Here is a 22,590-nt window from a genome sequence, read left to right as displayed (position 1 = left end):
AAACAGAAGGAAAATACGAAATGAGCTGATAGGAGCCTGTCCCCCACCACGAGAGGTGAGGAAGCCACGTGAGGAGCACTCGTGTGACGACAGAGCAGACACCAGGTGGACGGGGCTGCAGCCGGCAAGGTGGGCACTGTGGCTCTGTGGCTTCCTCTCGGGGGTGTTTTCTGGCCCAGGCACAGCAGGAGGATACTGCCTCACTGGGTTGAAGAGAGGAGATGACAGTTCAGACAGGCCAAGACTCCTGAAACTGTGGGCAAGCAGCCATCGGTGGCAGCTACAGTCAGAGATGCAAAGAGACCAGACCCAAAGCCACGACAAGACGTTGGATTCTCGCAAGGAACAGCAGAAAGCAGGACTCAATGGAACGGCATTGGGAAGGTGCTGGGAAAAGGCCAGCGGGACCAGGCAGGGGCTAGGAACGCTCCCCCAGGCTCCTCTCCGTGGCACCCCCACTGCTGGCCATCCCTGCGTTTGCACTCCCAGCTTCCCAGTCCCCCCATGGTTTCCCCTCCTGCCCAACCCCTCTCGAGTCTCGCTCCTGTGCCCTCAGCTGGTTCAGGTCTTTGGCCTCTTGGCCGAAGCTCGATGTTCCAGACTCACTGTGGCTTCCTGTGGCTCTGTGGCTGCCCATGCTCTCTAGTCTACATGCTTGCACATCTGTGTACCTGAAGCAAGACGTCCTGTCCTGTCTCTGCCCCTCACCTCACCGTAAGTGGTCACCTGTGCAGCTCTAGGTACCTCTTTGGGTGCTGGCTCTGCCCTGCCCCGGACTGGCGACCTTCATGATCTTTTTCCTCTCCCTTTTCTTCAGAGAACTCTCTCCACCCTGAACTCGGTGACTGTCAGCTCCCAGGTACTGCCCAGCATAGGAGGGACACTGGCCAAGCAGAGGCAGGAGGGGTGGTCCTGAGTGTGGCAGGAGGCTGAAGGAAGGGGCTGGCATAGGCTGGGGGCCAGGGATGATGACTCCTCACCTGGGGACTGTTGACAGGTGCACCTCTGCACAGACCCAAACCAGTGATGGCCAGCTGTGCCTGTCTCCCAAGGCCGTCACAGTGAAGCACCCAAGGCTGAAAGTTTTATCAGGAGATGCTCAGTCTAGGGGTTCAGGGGCACAGTGCCCACCCCGCCAGCTCTGGGGAGGCCTCCTGCCTATGGCATCATAGTGGTGGGTGCATGGGAGACAGAGAGGAAGCCCAGTGGGACAATCCCCTAAGCCCATCTCTTAAAGGTCCCACTCCCTCTCCATGTGGCCACATGGGGACCAAGCCACCAACACACCTGCCCTTGTGGGCTCATGCACACCAAACCCTAGCAGGAGCAGCTTGTCCTGTGATTCAGCCCAGGGTCTGGCCCTGCTGAAGCCTCTCAGAGCACCCAGCCCACCCCAGGTGCCTCATCATGCAGGGATCCACCAGGGAACCAGCGTTTATTAAGCACCACTGTGTGTCAGGGCTGGGTCATACCCTTCCCAGGGCCACTGTGCACTGATGCCCCCTCACTGCTCTCCATGGTTTTGGCCCCTGACAGATGGGGCTTCCCCATATTTGTGTGGTCTGGGGGTGGATTTGTGGCCACAGAGCCACAGAGCTGCTCTGGGCCAGGCTGTGGCCTCGAGCCTGGAGCCGCTGTGCAGGCCGTGTTGGGGGTCCTGCGCCCCAGGGTGAGTATCAAGCCATCAGCTTCTGATTCAGAGGCAGCCTTGCCCTCTCCTTTTTCCATTTACATTCTGATTCATCCTCTGTTTATCAAACGCATGGATTTTTTTGATTTGCAGTTTTTGGGGCTGTGAAGGCCTGATCCCACCAGCTGTTTACAATCCATCATCCACAGAAAACAGCGGCTCACGGCTGGGAAAAAGAACCCTGGTGTCCAGAGACTGAGCTTCCAACTCAACAAACAAGGGTCGGTCACAGCGTCCATGTCCCAGCCTGGGCAGAAATCACAGCAGTCGAGATGTCGCACAGCCCGGGGCTGTTGCCCCAGCCTGGAGACGCCTGGCTGGCAACTGACTTCCCCCAGACTTGGGGAGGACGTGGCTTCCCGTGGTTGGCACAGCTCTGAGAGAGGCCCTGTCCCCACAGAAGATGAATCTTCCCAGGAGACAAAGGCACAGGCGGATGGCTAAGAGCAGGGACATCCCAGCCAGCCACTGAGCACACAGCACACAGTCTTGCTCACTGGGGAGGGTAAGAGAGCTGGGCTCACAGGTGAGACGAGAGGTGGCTGCTGGGGATGGTGCACGCAGATGCTGTCCCAGGGCACAGCGTGTCCATCAGCTGCACGCGGTCTCTCGCACATCACGCAGTGACACGGAGGTTGCCGGGAGCTTCTCATCACCCAAAGGATGTGTGACATGATATACGTGTGTTAGCCTGATTTAGCCTTGAAAACATGTTGTGCACCATAAGTATACACAGTTTTTACTTGTCAGCTAAACATTTTTATAAAAATGGGAGCAAAGCAGAAATTGCCCTGAGCACAGGGAGCAAGTCTGCGCGGCTGCTGCAGGTCCGTGCCCTGGCTGGTGCTCAGGGAACGTCTGCTGAATGAATTGAGTCAGGATAAAAAGTTAGTTTTAATTTTTAGTTATTTGTCTTTATTTGAAAGGCAAAGATAAATGGAGAAAGATCTCCCACCTGCTGGTTCAGTCCCCAAATGCCCACAACAGCCAGGGCTGGGCCAGGCCAAAGCCAGAAGCCAGGAGCTCCACGTGGATCTCTGATGTGGTGAGAGGGCCCAAGCACTGGAGCCATCGCTGCCTTCCCGGTGCATCAGGAGGAAGCTGGAATCAAGAGTGCAGCCGGGATTTGAATGCAGAGTCCAATATGGATGCACCATCTTAACCTCTGCATCACCGTGTGCCCAAATCAGCTTTAAAAATGTAAAATTATTCTCACTTGATCAAACTTCATGTCCCTCTATCTTGATTTTAAAATGGCCCCACCCTCTCCCTTCCCTTCCTCCAGTGCACTCGGCTGTGCTTGTGCCCCGGGTCTGACTTGCACCCCCGAAACACTGCCTTGAATCACCGAGATCCTCAGGCTGCTGCCCTGTCCCAAGCTCTCCTGCTCCCACCGCCCACCCTGTGAGGAACCGAGTCCGCCCCCTCATCCTGCAGCTGCCAGTCTCTGCAGCCCAGTCCAGACTCCCCACGTCAGGAAGCACCCGTGTTCCCTGAGGCCTCAGCTCTGTCTTCTCTGCACCCAGGCCTGTTCTGGCCCTGACTAGCACACGGATGCCTCACATCTCCCGTGCGTTCCCAGCTCTGTCCCCACAGTGTCCTTCGTCCCTCTCCACCCTGGAGCCCAGTAAGTTCCTCAAGCCTCAGTCCTGCCTCTTCTGCAGCCCAGGGAAGACAACGTCCTGGTACCAACCCATTTTCCAGGCTGTTCCGGGCTCCCAGGGCGTGGACTTTGCTGAGGCTCTTAGCAGCCGCAAGCCCTGGCAGCCCTGGCCCCACCTCTGCCTGGGGATTTACTGAGTTCTGTCTCCCCCAGCCTTGTTCAGTCCTAACCGTGGCTGGCCAGCGGCCCCACCCAGCCTGGGCAGCCTAGACCTGCAGGAGCCTGTGGTGTCTCCTGACCTGAGGACCAGAGGTGTGGCCCCCCACCACTGAGTCCCCCAAATTCTCCAAGCTCAGTCAGCAGCAGCTCCTCTTCCCCTGGGTGTGGTGCTGACAGGTCTCATCCTGCACCCCTCTGACTTCCTCTGCCTCCCATGCCTGTGGACCCTCACCTCTACCTTTCTCCACAGCCTTGGCCTTTCTAGACTGCAGTGACATTTTCAAGGGTGACATTGATTGCACTGCCCTCTCCATCTGGAGCTAATGTCTGCACCTCCCGGAACCACCAGCCACTGGCTTTCCAGCCGTAAAATGCTCCCAGCCCACGCAGGTGTGGCCATAGGGCTCACCATCACATTCTGAGTCAGCGTCAAGTGAAACCTGTTTCACGTCTGGGTGAACTCCTCTCTCATGTTGTCCCTGCAGCTCTGGGCTGACCCTGCTCCAGCTGTTTGGGCCTGAGGAAGGACAGAGAGACCCCAGGGCTCCAGACTGGGGAAGGGCAGGCTGAGCTTCATCCTCGGGCAGGGCCATGGCTGTGGACTCCGTCCTTAGATCTCTGCTCACTGAGAAATGGCTCCTGGGAGCCCGACACTCCTGGCCAAGTCCACTTGGGTCTCCAAGTCCCAGAACCTTCCCCTCTCAGGCAGTGGACTTGGTAGGGCAGCACATTGTGCCCAGGCCTGGAGCAGACAGACCAGGGAGGGTGGGGCTGCACCCACTGAAAGCTGCTGCTGTTTGCTCTTCCCTCCCCAGAGTGTCGCCATGGTGACCCGGCCTCAGCTGATGTCATCCTGCCCCGCACAAGCTGGCCTTTCATGTGCCCAGCCAGAGCTGCTTAAAATGCTGAGACGCCCGGGCCAACTTGCCAGTCCGCGCTGTCAGAGACTACACGCGAGTCAGGAGCGGGCGCTCCACGCAGGGGTGCCAGGGCAGTGGGTGGCCAGTGTGGATCTCCCACAGCAGACACTGGGGCTTGTGGGCTGGATAATGGGGCCTGTGATGGGCAGGGGAAGTGCCTGGTGTCTTAGAGAGGGTGTGAGTGAGTGAGACGGGAGGGATGGGAGGAGCGCTCAGTGTGGAACAGGAACCAAGAAGTCACAGGATGAGGGGCTGAGGGTGCCGAGCCTGCTGGCCAGATGTCAGCTGGGGTGGCTGGGGCTCCTGCCGGCCTCCCCAGCCGTGTTCCCTCCTTGCACGCTGCATCCTCCTCGGCTTCGTGCAGCCTTTTCCACACCCTCGAGTGCTCCTGCACTTCGGGTGGATTAGAAGATGGCAGGCATCCATCTCTGGTGCTGACAGCTCCTCCATGGCAGGCTCCAGGCCAGAGCTTCATGGGAGGGGGCCTGCAGCCACGTGCCCCACCCCCGCCCTGTGTCCCTTGCCTCCTGTGAGTGGAAGAATGACCGAGCCAGGGCCGTGCTCTGTGTTGATCTCACTGTTTAAAATTCTGGCTTTTACTGCAGGCGGGGATCACTGGAAAGTCATCAGGCATTTTTGTTCAAACTTTTTAATTTTGGTAAACACGTGACTATGACAGTGATGGAATCAGCAGCAGGAATTATACTTTAAAGGTCAAATATGGTACATTTTCCAAGTGTTTATTTTTATTTATTTCAAAGACAAGGTGACAGAGAGAGAGAAAGAGAGCTTCTCCACTGGTTCACTCCCCAAAGGTCTACACGGTTGGGTCTGGGCCAGGTCTAACACAGGGCCCAGGAACTCCATCCAGGTTTCCCATGTGGGTGATGTGGGTGTTAGGGGCCCAGGTATCTGAGCCATCACCCGCTAGTCCCAGGAGCATGAGCAGGGAGCCAGACTGGAAATGGAGCAGGCAGGACTCAAGCCGGCTCACTGTGTTCTTAGACTATCAGTCATGTTTACTTTTTTAATGGTTGATACTGAGTTGTGCAAATCTAATAACAAAGCATTTCTAACACAATTCTGTGATGCACACATAGTCAGGCACATCATTGCTGTCACTTATTTGAACAAACTTACCTGTTAGGTTAGACAAGACAACAGTGCTACTTTTGAGAATTCCCATCTCTCTGCTGACATCACCCCCTGCCTCTGCGGCTGTTGGTCTGATGATTTCAACTGTCAGGTCTGACTGCTTCCAATGCTGCTTGGATCTCCCCTCATAGTTTTGGCTGAAAGGAGGCTGTGATGAACTGGTCAAAGGGAACTGTGGTAAACACGCTCTCATGGATGTGGATGGGGTGGGGGATTCATCGTGCAGCCCTGTGACGAGCCCCTGCCCCGACTGGGAGCCTCACCTGTGCCTGTCAATCCTTGCCCCTGCTCTGTGATTGGCACTGTTCAGTATCCACCCTCAGGGTGGGACAGAATGGCTCAGGGCTGGGGTCGGGTGCTCCCCTCCCCCAGGTCAGTGGGAGCTCTGATGCGGCTTGCCGACTGGGTCTTGGTGAATGTGTTCTCCTTAATGAGGCTCTGAGTGCCAGCGTTATGGCATGGAGTGTCAAGATGGCATCTCATATGGACACTGGTTTAAGTCCAGGCTGTTCCACTTCTGATCTAGTTCCCTGCAAATGTGCCTGGGAAAGCAGCAGAAGATGGCTCAAGTGCCTGGGCCCCTGTACCCATGTGGGAGACCCAGATGAAGCCCCTAAGGTCTGGCTTCAGCCTGGCCCAGCGTTGGCCATTGTGGCTATTTGGAGAGTGAACCAGCAGATGGAAGATCTGTCTCTCCCACTCTCTTTAATCTTCCTTTCAAATAAAATAAATCATTAAAAAAAAAAAAAAGCTTTATCTACTTCAAAATGATTCCTTACCCACTATCCCTGACAAAGCCTGAGGGGACTTTTTCAGGCTGTGGCTGTTCCCCTGAAAGCCTCCCCTTCAGCGTGGTCCAGGCCGACCCACCGTTCTCCACTCCCAGCCAGGCTTTCTTGCTGTAGCGCCGGTCACGGTGGAGGTTGTGATTCTGCGTCCGCAGGCTGTGTCTTCAGCTTGGGAGCAGCTGATTCCCACAGTCCCTGGAAGATCGCAGAGCAGTTGGTTTTCAGTGTGCCCAGTTTCTCAGGTGTTGCTTGCACAGAGCAGTAACGCTTAAGCTCTCCATTGTGTTTTAAATTTTACTCAATGCATTTTTAATCTCTAAAAATTGTAATCAACTCTTTATTTTTTAAAAAAGACTTATTTATTTTATTTGAATGGCAGAGTCAGAGAGAGAGTCTTCCACTGTTGGTTCACTCCCTAGATGGTCTCAACGGCCGGAGCTGTGCCAATCTGAAACCAGGAGCCAGGAGCTTCTTCCAGGTCTCCCACCGTAGGTGCAGGGGCCCAAGCACCTGGGCCATCTTCCACTGCTTTCCCAGGCCATAGCAGAGAGCTGGATTGGAAGAGGAGCAGCAGGGATGAACCCGGTGCTCATATGGGATGCTGGTGCTGCAGGCAGAGGATTAACCTACTGCGCTGCAGTGCCGGCCCCTATGCATTTTTTAGGCATTAAAAATTCTTACTCAGGGTGCCTTGCTTCCTTATTATGTTTAGTTATTTTTGACTGTGAGCTGCTCATTTTTCTCATAAAATTATTTGAGGGACATCCTGGAGCCTGAAATGAATCCAAGAAGACTGTGTTCACTTTCCAGGATCCTGGAGCCCCATCATTGTTTAGGGATTTGGGGGGAGACCAAGGAATAGGGTCTGTCTGCCTGGAGGTGACCAGGGCAGCCCAGCTTCTTCACACGAGTGGAGCCCATGCCCAAGGCCTTGCCGGGACCTGGGAGTGGGCAGGGCCAGGGTGGCAGTGCTGGGACCAAGCCTTGCGGAGCACTGATTCAGCAAACACTGCTTTTCACCTGTCATAAGTGACAGAAGCTTCTGGGGCTTTCCTCATCTTAGGGTTAGTGTGGAAAACAAGTGAGGAGCAAAGGCCCCTGGGAGTCAGCTCCTCATTGCCACCCCCCTTCCCAAACTCTGTTCCCACCTTTGGATGTCAGTGGTGATGGCAGTGGAATTGCTTGGTCAGCCCAGGCCGGAGGAGGTGCAGGGCCATTCTCGGTGTGGGAGGCCTCTGAAAAGCATCAGACTCTTCCTGACCCTCAGGACGGAGCAGGGAGGCAGTGAAGCTTCTTGACACAGCGAGGCAGGCACACAGGTTGCAAGGGAGGAAGTAAAACTGTGTGATCTTGTCTATCTGGAAAACTTGGATTTTCCACTAGAAAAGTGTGAGCACTAACAAATGAGTGCAACGAAGGTGCAGGATGCAGACTCTACTTGCAGAAATCCACTGCACCTCCACTCTCAAAATGAACAATCATAACAAAATCAAGAAAAAATCCAGGGCAGTGCCATGGTGCAGTGTGTTAAGCTGCCACTCGCCACAGCAGCATCCCATATGGACACCAGTTTGAGTCCTGGGAACCCTACTTCTGATCCAGCTCCCTGATAAGGCACCTAGGAAGCATTAGGTGATGGCCCTGCCACACATGTGGGAGACCCAGATGGAATTCCAGGCTCCTGGCTTTGGCCTGGCCCAATCCCAGATGTTGCAGTCATTTGGGGAGTGAACCAGAGGATGGAAGACCTCTCTCTCTGTGTTTCTACCTCCCTCTGCCACTCTGCCTTTCAAATAAATAAGAAAATCTTTAAAGAAGGAGGAGGAGGAGGAGGAGGAGGAGGAGGAAGAAAATCCACTTACAATAACATCAAAGAGAATAAAACACTTAATAAGTTAAACACAAGAAGTGCAAAATGTGAGGTTGATGCCTCTCTTCCTCCTGACACATATCCAGCCCTTCTCTGGGTCCCTGGGAGCTGAGGGTCTTTGGCCCTGAGAGGGCCTGGGAGGTGGGCTCTGACCTCTGCCAGGAATGCCCACATGCAGTCTCACAGACCTGGGTCCCAGTCACGCCCCATGGGAAGCACCGCACACGTGTCAGCTCTGACCACAGTGAGGAGAGACTGCTATATTTTGCTACATGGTGAGCATTTGTTTCTTAAATGTTCATTCTTTGAGGCTGGTGGGAACATTTTCCAGGGCTCTGGGGAAGAGCTACTTTGTCACCATCAGAACTGAGATTCTGAAGGGACTTGATACTGGACAGGAGGCAAGAGCTGAAACGAAGCCACCTCCCTGCCTTCCTGCCATGTCTTTGCCCTTGGCAGGACCTGGCCAGAGTGCCCAGGATCCCCTGCACACAGGACCCCCTCGGGTGAGACAGTCTGACCCAGTTTCCCCAGGTGCGAAAGTGTGGAGGTGGCAGATGCTGTCAGTCGCCCAGCAGCTGAGTCTGAAGCAGAGAAGATGCTGTGTGGCCAGGCCCTGTGTGAGCCTGTGGCTGAGCACTTTCTTGTTCATGGGGGCCCTTGGAGGTCCCAGCATGCACCTCGCTTTGTGGTATCCGTTTCCAGCCTGATTTAGGGTCCATGTTGTATTCCCAGATGAGGCGCCAGGACACTCAGAGAGGGTGAGGGCCAGTCTAGGTGTGTCTAGCTCTAGAGAGGGCCAGGCCAGAGGCAGGAGGAGAAAGTGAAGTGGACATTTGTTCCCCAAACCACTGCCAGACAGCTGGGTGGGGCAGGGCAGCCAGGCATGTGATGAGCAGGTGAGACCCTGGCATTCGCCTGTTCCCCTTGCCTGGCACCCCAGGTACTGCCTGCAGAAAGGACAGTTGAGTGGGTGCTGAGGCAGTGAGCCCAGCCTCAGAGTTTAAGCTGCATCTTGGGGGGACAGGGCTCCTCGCTCCTGCTGGGTGAGGAGTCTTCAGGGGCTTGGCTCATCTGACCTGCACCAGGCTCTGCCTCAGGTGGGCTTTGCTGGTGAAGCCCCCGGATCCAGGGGTGGTGGAGGCCCTGAGGGGGCCAGACTGTGCAGGAGGCAACACTGACCCTCCCTCACCAGGAAGCCTGGACTCCCCAGGCAGCCTCTGGTGTTCAGCTGGACACTGGTTCCCTGTGGAGAAGACCGATGTTAGGGCACAGTCGGGATCCAGGTGGCGACAGGACTGGCTCTGGGCTGCGGTGGGGTGCTCCCTCCTTTTCTCTCAGGATGTGTGAGTGACCACAGGCCACCTCCCCAGCAGCTGGGGTGTTTCAGACTTGACCTCAGTTGGCACTGGCCCCTCGGTCCTGCACTGCGGCTTAAGGCCTCTGCCTCTGGGGAGAACGGCCTCCACCTGGAACATCAGCCCTGTCGCTCTGTGCACCCTCTCCCCAGCACCCAGCCTAGATGTTCTGTGTGAAGCTGGAGAAGGCTGGGCCTCTGATCCACAGCTCATGAGCCAGTAGCCAGTCCACTCCCACTGTGGACGGCTGAGCGCACATGGGTTTGCTCTGCTGGAAACCCTAACCCCCTTCTTCTGCTGTCCCTGCAGTCACTTCTGGGAGCCAGAGGAGCCTCTGTGCACAGGGCTGTGACCTCCTATGGCTGAGTGAGGGCTCCCGTGGTGTCTCAGCGGCTTTGGTGGCCTTCGAGTTGGTGGTGGCGGTGCAGGCTGGAGGCGAGCTGTGGGGCTGTCTCAGCTATGCCTGTCCTCAGAGGGCTGGGCCTCCTCCAGCCCTTCTTCCCTGCCCTGAGCCGCTCTCCTTCCTGGGCTACCCTATGGTGGTTTCCTGTGTGGGCAGGGCCTATGGCACCTCCCATTGTACTTGGTCCCCTTCCCCAGAGCATGTGGCCACCTAGAGCCCACACAGGGCCTGGTGCTTTGACAACAGTGGTGCTCCCCTCACCCAGGTACCTGCGTCTGGTGGAAATATTGCCCGCACTGAGCCAGCGGCCACCAAGCTGGCAAGAGGGGCGGATCCTGGGTGGAGCCTCCTGGCTCCCTCCTGTGCTCCTGGCTCTGGAGGCTGAGCTGCTGCTCTGCCCTTTCCTGCCTGGAGATGGCCGTCCAGGGCCCAGGCACACAGACAGGCACAGGTGGGCCGCTTTCGCTGCCCCACAGTGCTGGGCACATGTGTGACCTGGCTGCTTTCTCTCCGGTCTCTTTTGAAGTGTGTGTGAGTCATTTGTGATAAACGTTTGTATAATCCCATGTGTGCTGATGTAGCAGTGGATGGAGTGGAGTGGAGGTGGGACAGGCTTTTATTTATTATTTATTTATTTATTTATTTATTTTCTTTTAAAGGCAGAGCTACAGAGAGAAGAGAAGAGACACAGAGAGAATCTTCCATCTGCTGGTTCTCTCTCCAAATGGCCACAATGGCCAGGACTGGGCCAGGCAGGAGCCAGAAGCCAGGAGCCAGGCCATGTGGGTGCAGGGGCCCAAGTACTTGGCCCATCTTCCATTGCCTTCCCAGGCCATTAGCAGGGTGCTGGATTGGAAGTGGAGCAGCCAAAATATGAACAAGTGCCCACATGGGATGCCAGCACTGCAGCCAGAGGCCCAGCCTACTGCGCCACAACGCTGGCCCCAGGACTGGCTTCCAAAGCGGACGTGCTCCACAGGACCAGCAGGGCTGAGCGTCCTGGCTGCTAGGCTGAGCCGTGCCCTAGCCCTTCCCCAGGGGAGCTTCTGGGGTGGAGACCTTGTGCCCTGGGCTCCACCCTCGGTAGGTACTCAACTGCACAGAGGCCTTCCGGAGCCTGACATGGCAGCGTCCTGGGGTTCAGCTAAGTCATTTAGCTTTCCATGACTCCAGGGCGTGGGGGGCTCTTGTTTGGCCAGAACACCTTATGGCTGCCTGGTCACTGCAATGCCTGGCCCATGTGAGACCCGGGCCTCAGGGCCCAGGGTCTGTATCTCCATGTGCGTTCACCGATGAACAAGCGAGGTTGGAAAGAGCACAGATTGGCTTTATACTTGACCTGGCATGAAAGGGAGAGCTTCATTGTAATCCTTTATGGGGGCCAGTTTCCCTGTGGCCTGGGAGCAGCCCCTGCTCCCAGTTCCATGTGACCTCCTAGAGCCAGCTCCGGGGATTCCAGGGGACCATGTCCATGCTCTCACATGAGCCCCTTCGGAGCCTGGGATCATGGGCCTTAGCAGACATGGACTTCCTGCCATGCCAGGCTGACCTGGAGACACAGCCCCTCTGCTACCCCACAATGCCAGTCCACATGGAGGTGGAGGATGAGGAGGACATTTGGCCACTTGAGATCTGGGTTTGGCCTGAGGCAGAGATGTGTGAGCTGGTGGGGCCAAGTTTTCCGAGGGCTGTGTGCAGCTGACGTAGAGAGGGGCTCCTGTGTGTGTGTGTGGGGGGGGTGGTCTCCTCAAGGAAGGGAGGAGAGGGGCAAGCCCCCTGCTGTAAACTGTGGTTGGGGACATTGTTTCAATTAAAAATACCCCTGTGAATTCAGCTTCAGAAACCAAGTCCCTGGGCCATGGGGACGTCCCAGTGCTCCTGGAGCGGATGTGGCTTGGGGATGGGAGGCAGTCAGGGTGATGGTGTCCAGACCCCACAGCTACCTGCATTCAAGCAGGCTGTGTGGACTGCGTGTGTGGTGGCAGCCATTTTACCCAGGGTTCCAAACACTGCTCTCAGACAACTGATCCCTGGCAGGTGCTCAGGTGCCTGGGCCCCTCAACTCTGGGGCCACCTCAGCTCCTCAGACCCCAAAAGCCAGTATGCCTGGCCCAGATGGGGACTCAGGAAGGTGCCTCAGCCGAGACCTGGAATGAGGAAGTGAGTGCCGAGACGGATGCTGGGCTGAGCAGGCTGCCCAGGGCTGCACAGCCGTTTGCCCGAGACATGCACCACAGCAGGCCCTGGCTGTGCCATGGCGATGGTGCCAGGGCAGGGGGTGGGGGTGGGGTGCATCAAGAACCTTGTGTACTGGGTGGCCTGGGACAGAGCTCATCAGAGCCTGGTGGGTGTGGCTTGTCACCGAGGATTGCCATGTAATACGTGTCGGCACCCTGACCCCAAGGGGAGGACATCAGCAGGCGTGGCCTTGGGAGGTGGGTCAGTTGTGAGGGCAACGTCCTCAGGGATTGTAAAAGACCCCAGGAGCTGGCGCTGTGGCATAGCTGGTGTGGTTACTGCCTGCAACACCAGCATCCTATATGGGTGCCAGTTCGAGGCCCAGCTGCTCCACTTCTGATCCAGCTCTCTTCTACGGCCTGGGAGAGCAGTGGAAGATGGCCCAAGTCCTTGGGCCCCTGTACCCACATAGGGGACCTGGAAGAAGCTCCTGGCTTCTGATCAGCCCAGCTCTGGCCATTGCAGCCATTTGGGGAGTGAACCAGCCAATGGAGGACCTTTCTCTCTCTCTCTACCTCTGCCTCTTTGTAATTCTGCCTTTCAAATAAATAAATAAATCTTAAAAAAAAAAAAAAGACCCTAGAGAGCTCCCTTCTTCCTCCTACCACACGAGGATACCGCACCTGTCTTCCCAGCTTGGGAAGAGGCCCTCATCAGCTGGTGCCCTGACCTCAACCTCCACCTGCAGACTTCTGTTGTCACGAGTGCCAGGTCCATGCAACGTGGCTGCAGCAGTGTGGGCTGGGGCAGGACTCCCGTTCTCTCTCGTGGCTCTTGGGGTGAGGCCTGAGCAAGCCAGTAGGTGAGTGCTCTTTGGTTTTATGGCACAGCTGGCTCCAGGACTGCCTCAGGGTGTACCTGGCCCCCGCTAGAACACAGCAAAGCCGGTGTGAAATCCACAGCACACACCTCCCTCCCTCTGGAGGGGCTGTGCGGGAGCCGTGCTGGCCACAGGACCCTCTCCGTGCAGCTCCAGCCTCAGCTTCTCCTCCTGCCTGTACAGGATGACTTTGTGGGTGTGCAGGGACAGAGCTGTGGCCAACCGCAGCCACATCCTGAGTGGCCCCCCTGGCAGCCCAGCAGCTGCCCACCTGCATAACCATTTTTACAGTAAACCCTCACACCATTAATCCTGTCTTAGCCACTGCCTCTGGAAAGTCCCAGACTGTCCCATCCTTTCTGCCCAGGCCCCAGGCTCTGGGGTCTGCCCAGGGCCTGGCCTGGTTGGCAGGGATACAGCTGTGGGGAAGAGTGGGCGAGTTGAGGGAGAGGCAGGTGCTGAGTACCCTCCATCCACTTCTGCTCACTGCTCGCCCAGGGTAAACTCGTGTGGGCGTGGTTGTTTCTAACTCCATCTGCACGTCCTGGGAGCAACAGGGGTGGTGGTGGTGGTGGTGGCGGTAATGGTGCAGGCCTTAGGTCAGCTCGGGGATGGATTTTGTGAGCAAATGAATGTGAGGTTTACATAACGCCCAGAACAGTCATTGTGGCCTTGCCATTGCTGGGATTTTGTTTTAACTGATGCTCTCCTTGCAAGTCTGTGTCTGTCCAAGCCCAGGAATGAGGTGTGGAAGATGAAGCAGGTGCAGATGTGGTGGAAGCCCTCTGTCCACTCACCCAGTGGCTCTCACATCTGGGGCTTCCACCGCCCAGGGTGTGTCTGGCAAGTGTGTGGGTTAGAACTTTCTCAACCTGTTTGCAGCCAGAGCTGGTGAGGACACAGCAGGGCACCCAGGCTCCCACCATCCTCCCCTGCTGCACAGCTTCCATCCTCAGGGGGAGGCTCAAGGGGTATCCCCGGGAGGCCCTGCATACCAGACCTCTCTGTCCTAAGCTGGTGACCATGTGTGTTTGCTGCCTTCTGACAAAACGGCCATTTGCTGGCGGAGTTGCTAACACAGCAATGCAGTCTGCAGCATCCCCCTTGTCCTGTTTCGCAGATGCCCCTTTCACATCTCTTTTTCTCTGAAGGGATAAAGAGAGATGAGGTGGGGTTCTCTGTGCTTCCTCTTGGAGCAGCCCCTCCCCTTATAGAAGTTCTGAAAACAACCCGACAGGTATCCCAGGTGGTGCCTGTCTTCCCTGACCAACGCACTGGGGCTGCCTCCAAAGCACAATGCCAGGCCCAGCATCCCATGTGGTCAGCACAGGACACTGGCTTCCTAGGTGCCAACAGGACACACAAGCTGGTTTGGGCTGGGAGGCCCGAGGCGGGGGTGCTGACCAGAGCAGCGCCCTCACAGCCTACGAGAGTGGCTCAATCGCATCACACAGGCAGTGAGGCTCGGATACCTCGAGCTGCGCACTGTGGTGAAAAGTAGCAAGTCTGAGCTCGCTGCTCCCGGCACGCACACTGCAGGCAGATCCCTCTGCCTGGCACCGGCAGTGACTTGGTCAGGATGGGGCTGGCACCGGCAGTGACTTGGTCAGGATGGGGCTGGCACCGGCAGTGACTTGGTCAGGATGGGGCTGGCACCGGCAGTGACTTGGTCAGGATGGGGTAGGGAAAGAGAAAGTTCCTCTGCTGCTGGTTTTCCAGGGCCTGGGGGCCGGGGACAGACTGGTCTCTGGTTGGAGGTGTCCAGGTGCCCAGCACAGGGTGAAAGGTGCAGGCCCAGTGTAGCTCAGGCATCGGGGCAATGATAGAGGCTATAAGAACAGAATGAAAAATAAAACTTTTGGTCCAGCTATGAGATGATGTATACATTTTAAAGTAATTTCAAAGAATTTGATCTTTTGGGCATTTCATAAAATACAATGACTCCTTTCATATTCATGATGCCAAAAATCACATTCAGCAAACACTGAGCATGCCCTGGGGACCCCTCCCAGAGCTGGACACAGGGATAGGAGAGTGGCCACAGGTCCAGGACTCCCGGGGCTCAGGGCACTCACCGTAAGCGAGCATCACACTACCAAGGCTTGCAGAGAAGCCCAGAGCCCAGGTGTGAATCCCACCCTCCTCCCTGCCTTATAGAGAAGCCTAGAGCTTGTTCCCAGCACCTCTGAGCTCCAGGCTCCTTGTCTGCTAAGTGGGCCTAGCGAGGGAGCCTCGTGCGTTCACTTGTGGACTAAGTGGGACAACATGGAAGTTGCCACAGAATAAACTGACCCAGGCAGAGGAGGACACATTGTTCACAAGTTCTGAACCCAATTAGGAACTAAATCTTGAATATACAGGCAGTCTCTTCTGACTTATAAGAAAAAGACTAAAATTTCACCAGAAAAAATGGGCCAAGGTAAGTTGCAGACACAGTGGATACCAACAGAGGGACCTCTTCTACCTCAGTGTGGCTATCAGGTGCAGGTCCCGAGGGACTTGGGCAGCACCAGGTGGTGGCACCTGCAGATACGGGAGCTCCAGCCTCCTCTGCCCAAGCGACTAGAACTCCTTGTGCTTTCTGTACACCTCTCACAGACTACAAGCAGGACTACAGTTTCCAAAATGCCTCCCTTGGCAAGACTGGCCAGGCCCGCCAGATGTCCTTGCAGGGTGGGAGGTCCAGGACCATGGGACCAGGGTGAGCAGCCTCGGCCCATCTGGCTTGGGGTGACCTGGCCAGGTCTGTTTGGAATGAAAACAGCATTGGCAGAGAGCTGCGCGGCGGGCAGGGGTGATGGCGAGGACTCTGGCCTCCCCGTGCACTGTGCTTCCCTCTTGGCACACCCCTGTGCATTGTCTGTGTTGGTGCCTGCTCCCTCCCCTCCACGCTTCCTTCATAACAGGATGGCAGACACAGCGGCTGTTCCAACACTGCACACACTGAGATAAGCCCACGATGGCAGCAAAGGCTGAAAGCCCCAGGAGGCAAAGGGTGCCCACTTTCCCAGCTCAGGCTCTGCAAGTTGTGTCTTCCAGGTTCCCAGTCGCTGGGTGGTGATGGCCATCATTCGGGTACGTCGTCCTAGAGCCTGGGGTCTATCTCAAGACAGTGTTCCTTTCTCTTTGTGGGGGCTGAGGGAAGTCTCAGCTTCTAACTCTGCACTCGCTAGACCTTCTGAGCTCCCTGTGTTTGCTCTCAACTCTGCAAGCGAGTATCCCTGCTTCCTGAGTTATCTGCTCATCTGACGCTTCACTTGCAAAGCCCTTTGCCCAGAGTCCCGGGCATTAGGTGTGTTTCCTGTTTTCTGAGTGTGACACAAGCCGTGTTCAGTTTTTTCCCTATGACAGCACAAGTCGCCGTTTCTCAGTGTTCACACCAGATTCTCTATAGCAGCCACTGCTGCAGCGGCCTTGTGTGCCCACAGCGACTAACCTCATTTGTGTGCGGTGGCCTCTCATTCTCTTCCTGAGGCCAGGGTGGGAGGCAGCCGCTCCCTGGCACTTCCCAGGCCAGGACTGCAGGGGGTGACAGGAGGCATGGCCTACCTCTGAGACCTCCACTCAGAACAGCACAGCACCCCTGCACATCCAGTGGCCACAGCAAGTCACAGGGAAGGGGGGTGATGCTGTCTTCTACAGCAAAGCAACCGCCAGAGAGAGGTCCCCCGTTCTCTGCTCCAAAGCCCCCTGCCTTGCCCCAGAAAAGAGCCCAGGCCAGGTCAGTTGCGCTGCCCCTCACCTGCTCTGAGACCCGCAGCTGCTCCTTCGAGGCCCTGTTGTGTGCTCAGGATGAGCGAGGAGAGCCAGCTCTGTGGGACCCACTCCCTGGCCCATATCCCCCTGGAGGACCCCAGGAGAGTGGGTGGGAGTGTGGGGCAGGTGAGAGCAGGAGCCCTGGAGCTCACGCCATGGAGATCACCCTGCAGCTGCGTCCCCAAGTCTGCCCTGCACTGTCCCCTGCAGGGCTGCTGGTGGCCGGAGCCAACACCTGCTCCCCAATTCCCACAACTGTGAAGGCGACCTCCTTCAGGAAAGGGTCCTTGCAGATAGAGTAAGTTAGGGTATAAGAGGGGAGACCCTCCTGGGTTCCCTGCCTGGGGCCCCATGCAAGGACATCATGCTGGAAAGAGGCAGAGGAGGAAAAGACACGACAAATCTGACGCGGAGACTGTTCACAAACCAGCAAATGCCTGCAGCACCAGGGGCCAGAGGCAGGCAGGGGTCTTCCTCGAGGCTCTGAAGGGCGTTTGGCCCAGACGTGGCTTCCACAGTGACAGTGATCTTCCTAAACCACAAACAGCGATGATTTGTCACGGTGATGGCAGGAAACTGGCGCACCATCTTATTCACACTTCAAACTCCTTGGTGGGCATTTGATGCCCATTTTAAAGGTGGACACACCGAGGTTCAGGTGATTTGACTTGTGGTTGCCAGTGCTGGAAGCAGAATCCTGCCTGGCTCCAACGCCTGTGCTTCTCCCTGGAAACCACCTACCTACAAGTTCAGCTGGGGAACACATGGGGGTGTGCTCACTCAGGACGAGGGATGGGGCCGGCACACGAGGAGCATCTGAAGCAGAGACCTCGCTGTGTCTCTGCTGAGGGTCTCCAGAGGAAGGTGAAGTGTCAGGGCCTCGTGTCCATGTGCAGACCTACATGGGACCCCCTGGTCACAGAGTTCCAGTTCTGTTGAGACAGCTGGAAATTCCCAACAACTCTGTTTAACCACACAGTGGGCCTCCTCTGCAGCCCCGCTCTCACCACGGAGACCCACGTCCTTGCTCATTCTGGTGGCTTGGAACTGACCATAGTGGGGTGGACACTCAGTGCCCTGCCATGGTTCCTGCTCCTTTCCCACACAAAGGAGTGGAGTTTAGGGACAAAGACTGGGGAAGAACTCCCTTCTTCTGGCCTCACAATCACCTTCCACGGTGGGTGCCCCCGTTGCCCCTTGATGGATGTGAACACCAAAACTTAGAGGTGACATAGTTTGCTTAATGTTGGGGTTCTGTGTGGAAGGCTGGGGACCCAGGCCCAGGGCCAGGGGCTTCATGCAGTCTTGTATGCAGCTCCTGACGGTCCATAGGTCTCTGGTCTGGATGTCCTTCCTCTTGCAAACTTCCATGTGGTGCCTGCAGGAAGCCCACCTGCCCCTGGCTCCCTGTGAACAGCCCACTTGCCCCGGCCTGCCCTCTCCTCTGCTGGGCTCAGCAGCTTCTCTCCCAGTCCCAGGGACAGCGTCCTCCTCAGTGCGAGGCACATAGCCGGCCCTGGAGTGACAGGGCAGGACATGACCACACAGCCATGTCCAGACCTGCGGGCAGTGAGGTGTTGGCAGGGGGGCAGGCATCTAGTCCTGGGGGCACTTTAGACAAAGTAGGCCTCTCACTTCCTGCTATTCCCCTCAGCTCCCATCTCTCAAATCCAGCCTGGGTGGCTCCTTGAATCTGATTAGGCAATATCCAGACATGACAAAACGTTCATACATGTGTGTGTGGCATGGGGATATGTTTCTTTGTAGGTGGTGAGCACATGCTTGTGTGTGCATTGTGTGTGCCCAGAGCCTTAAAACACATGATTGGTGTGTGTGTAAGGATGTCCATCAGGGGTTGGTGCTGTGGTGTAGTGGGTAAAGCCGCCACCTGCAGTGCCAGCATCCCATATGGGCACTGGTTCAAGTCCTGGCTGCTCTACTTCCAATCCAGCTATCTGCTATGGCCTGGAAAAGCAGTGGAGGATGGCCCAAGTCCTTGGGCCCCCTGCACCTGTGTGGGAGACCCAGAAGATGCTCCTGGCTCCTGGCTTCAGATCAGCTCAGCTTCGGCCATTGCGGCCATTTGGAGAGTGAACCTGTGGATGGAAGACTTCTTACTCTCTCTCTCTGCCTCTGCCTCTCTGCTCTTCAGTTTTTCTATAGTTCTTCCATCTGTAAATAAATAAATCTTTTTTTAAGAAAAGGATGTCCATCAGGTTCCTGTATGTGCACATTACATATGGTATATTTGCAGAGTTGCGTGTATATTGCTCCTGTATGTCCGTGTGTGCATGTATTCCATGTAATACGTGACTATGCATGCCCTGGAAACAGCCATCGTGTAACTGAGTGGCCATTATGTCAGTAGAGGCCAACAGTAGAGGTGAGGTTGTCTGAGGACAGCCTGTGGAGATCCCTCCTGTGAAGTGGTGAATCCCTGTGATGTTCGGGGGAGACCACAGGTTGCTGAGGATACTGTATCAGCAGAAATGCTGCCAGGACAGAGGGAAGAACACGTCCACCCCTCAACACCGCAGGAGGCACAGCCCGAGGAAATCCCAGCTGCTAGTGAGACCGACAGAGGGAGGGTGTGCTAAGGGTGGCGCCTCGAGCCCACAGTGGGTTCTTCAGGATCCGAAACCTGACCAAGTTTACTGGATTTTGAAGTTGCTCAACACTGGTGAGTGCGTTTGTCCTTCGTTCTTGAGTAGGAATGTCTACATTTTGTCTGGGAGCAGGAGATGTGTTCCTTGAGCAGCAGGCTCACAGAAGGAGCGGATAACAGCTGGTGTCATCCATTCCTCCTATAGTTGGTGAGATTGGTGGCAATCTATCAGATTTATATGAGATTCTTGTTTGGACTTCAACTCAGCATTATAAGCTCGATTTCACAGGTGGTGTGAAAGTACTTTTCCTGTAGGATGTACCTAAATCTTTGGATCCCAGAGAGTGGACTGGTCAGCAGAGTAATGACCTCCAAAGCTGTCCACAGGCCAATCCCCAAAGCCTTTTTCTCAAGTACGCCTGGCAGTGTGATCCAGTAGAGGGCCCTGAAAGGGGAGGCTGCCCTGCACTGTGCAGGTGGACCCAGCGCCGCCCCTAACAAGAAGCAATGAGGGGGAGTGAGGACAATGAGGTGTGTGGCTGGGAAGTGGGCAGCAGGGCCCCAGAGGCATGGATGTGGGCCGCCTAGAAGCTGGAAAGGGTGGACATGAGCTCTCCCGAGAGCCCCCAGGAAGTACTCTCACTGGTACCTCGATTCAGCCCATCAACACCCATGTTGGACTTCTGCTCTCTAGAACCGTGCAATGATCGATTTGTTTTAAATCTGTAGGAAATTGTTACAGCAGCAACAGGAAACCGACTCAGGGGCCGTTGCAATGAGGGGACCATGGAAGGAACAGACCACAGGGAGAACCTGCCTTCTAAAGAGAGGTGGGGGCTGAGAATTTAGCAGCTTGGAGGCCACTGGTGACCTCAGCAAGAGCATTTTTGGTGGACTAGAGGAGCTAAAAACTTGGCTAGAGAGGACTCATGGAGACCCAGGAGAGAGACAGGGGAGACTGCAAGACTGTCCCTGGGAAGAGCAGAGGGAGCAGCGTGGGCCCAGGCTGGCGTGAGGAGGGGGCTGGGGCCTTGTAGAGGGGCCACGGTGGGAGGGGCTGGAGGGAGCACGTGAGCATTCTTTTCTGATTGCCTCTGTTTTCTCAGTGAAACGGGAAACAATCCTCTTTTTCTCTTGCGAAATGTGCTGAGCAGGCTTGAGGGAGCTGCAGGAAGCAGGCCGTGCGGGCACATGGTCTCTGCTCTCCAGCGAGTTTGTTTTAAGTTAGACAAACGCCCTGGAGTCTGCCGGAGGGGGCGGGCCACCGAGGGTGTTTGGAGTGGGGCTGTGGTGGGGTCAGCTCTGTTTGACATTCCTGATGTGTGAAGGGCGAGCCAGGGACGTGCAGCTCCCTGGAGCTGCTCCAGGGGCTCTGTTCCTAGAGGTTCCTCCCCAGTGTTGACATCTGCGGGTGCCTGTGGAGACTGCTTTGCTCACCGCCCGTGGAAACGCCTTTGAGCCGGGGTGGTGAAGCTCTGGAGTGGAAGCTTCACTCTGGGACCCACGCCGGCTGCCTGGTCCTGGGCACATTCACAGGGTCTGCTCCTTTCAGAGTGAGTCCTGAGAGCCCAGGGGCACTGGGACAGCAGCTCGGTTCCATCGCCACACCCCGAGCAAGCTGCACAGGTGTCTGTGTTCTTGACACTCTCGAGCCGCTCAGGCCGAGGGCCCTACCTCTGTCCATCAACCTGGACTTAACCCGCCCTTTGGGGTGGGTCTGAGAACGTCAGAGCAACCGGGTCTCATTGCACATCTCTAGTGCGCGAGACACATGGCAGCACTTTGTAAAATCTCTCTTGCTTTGCTCATCAAACAGGCCAGTGTAGAGCCCCATTTCCCCTGGTCTTGAAGGGCCGTCTGGGCCTGGTGCCGCCTCCCGCCAGCTGCACGCTCCCCCTCCACTGGTGGCTGCTTCTTTCCACTGCCCTTTCCACTGGGCACTGGGCCCTGTCAGCAGAGAACGCCAGCTCTCCCGGGCCCCGCTCTGAGCTCTGTCCCCTGCACTGTCCACGGCCTCTCCCTGGTGTTGTCTGCTTGGGCTAAGTCAAGTTGAAGCCAGGAGGGGTTTGTGTCCACTTGTCGTGGACCTGTCCCAAGCTGACAGCCAGAGAAGAGCAAGAGCCCAGAGAGCCAATGTTAGCCCTCCCTGTGACCACTGACTATCCAAAAACGGCCATCTGCTCACAGTGACCACTACCGATGCTTATTTCAGAAGTAGGGAAACCAGCCTGTGGATCACCTGGCTTACTACTGCCGGAATGCATGTGGCTCAGACCTGTGGATCTCGAAGCTTGCATTGCCCATCCACGAGCAGCCCTTCTTCCACCTGTAGCACCTCAACATGCAGCACACACAGCCACATGCGCTGCCCTCCCACCCACCTGTCCCTCTGTCCAGCCAGGCGCTCTGTCTGCACACAGGAAGAGATTCACATGTCAAACACCACTGCACACAGCAACACACATGCCCCACAGTGCACGCCACACACACACACAAACTGCGCACCACATACATACATCAAAGCATGTAGCAATACACCACACACCACATACACACACACACACACCATAGTACATGCCATACACCATAGCATACAACACATGTACACAGTACATGCCACACACACAAACTGCACACCACATACCACACACATAAGCCAAACTGCATATCACATACACTACACGCCATACACACATACCATAGTACATGCCACACACACACACTGCACAAAATACACACACACCACAGTACATGCCATACAACACACACACACACACACCACATACCATATACATAGACACCGCACACTACACACTCACAACACATACCACACACACCACAGCAATGACGCACGGTGTGCACACACTGTAGTCCATACACCACACACACCACACGACACATACCACACATATATCATACACAGCACACACTGTACACATATCACACACTATACACCATATATGCGCCACATACACCACACATCTACCAGGCAGATGCAGGTGTGTCCAAGGCCAAGGGTGCTTGAGTGTGCCCCGCTGGGCCACCCTGTGTCCCTCTTTTGCTGTCTGCTTTCTGGGATCGGGGCCTCCCTCTCCAAGACCTGACCTCACAGCCCATTTCCTGCCCAGCAGTCAAATACCCCAAATCACATACCCCATTGGAGGC

Source organism: Oryctolagus cuniculus, chromosome 17, assembly GCF_051225735.1.
Source record: "Oryctolagus cuniculus isolate XC-2025 breed Fujian yellow rabbit chromosome 17, ASM5122573v1, whole genome shotgun sequence".
NCBI lineage: Eukaryota > Metazoa > Chordata > Mammalia > Lagomorpha > Leporidae > Oryctolagus > Oryctolagus cuniculus.
Note: the sequence above shows the minus strand (reverse complement) of the source record.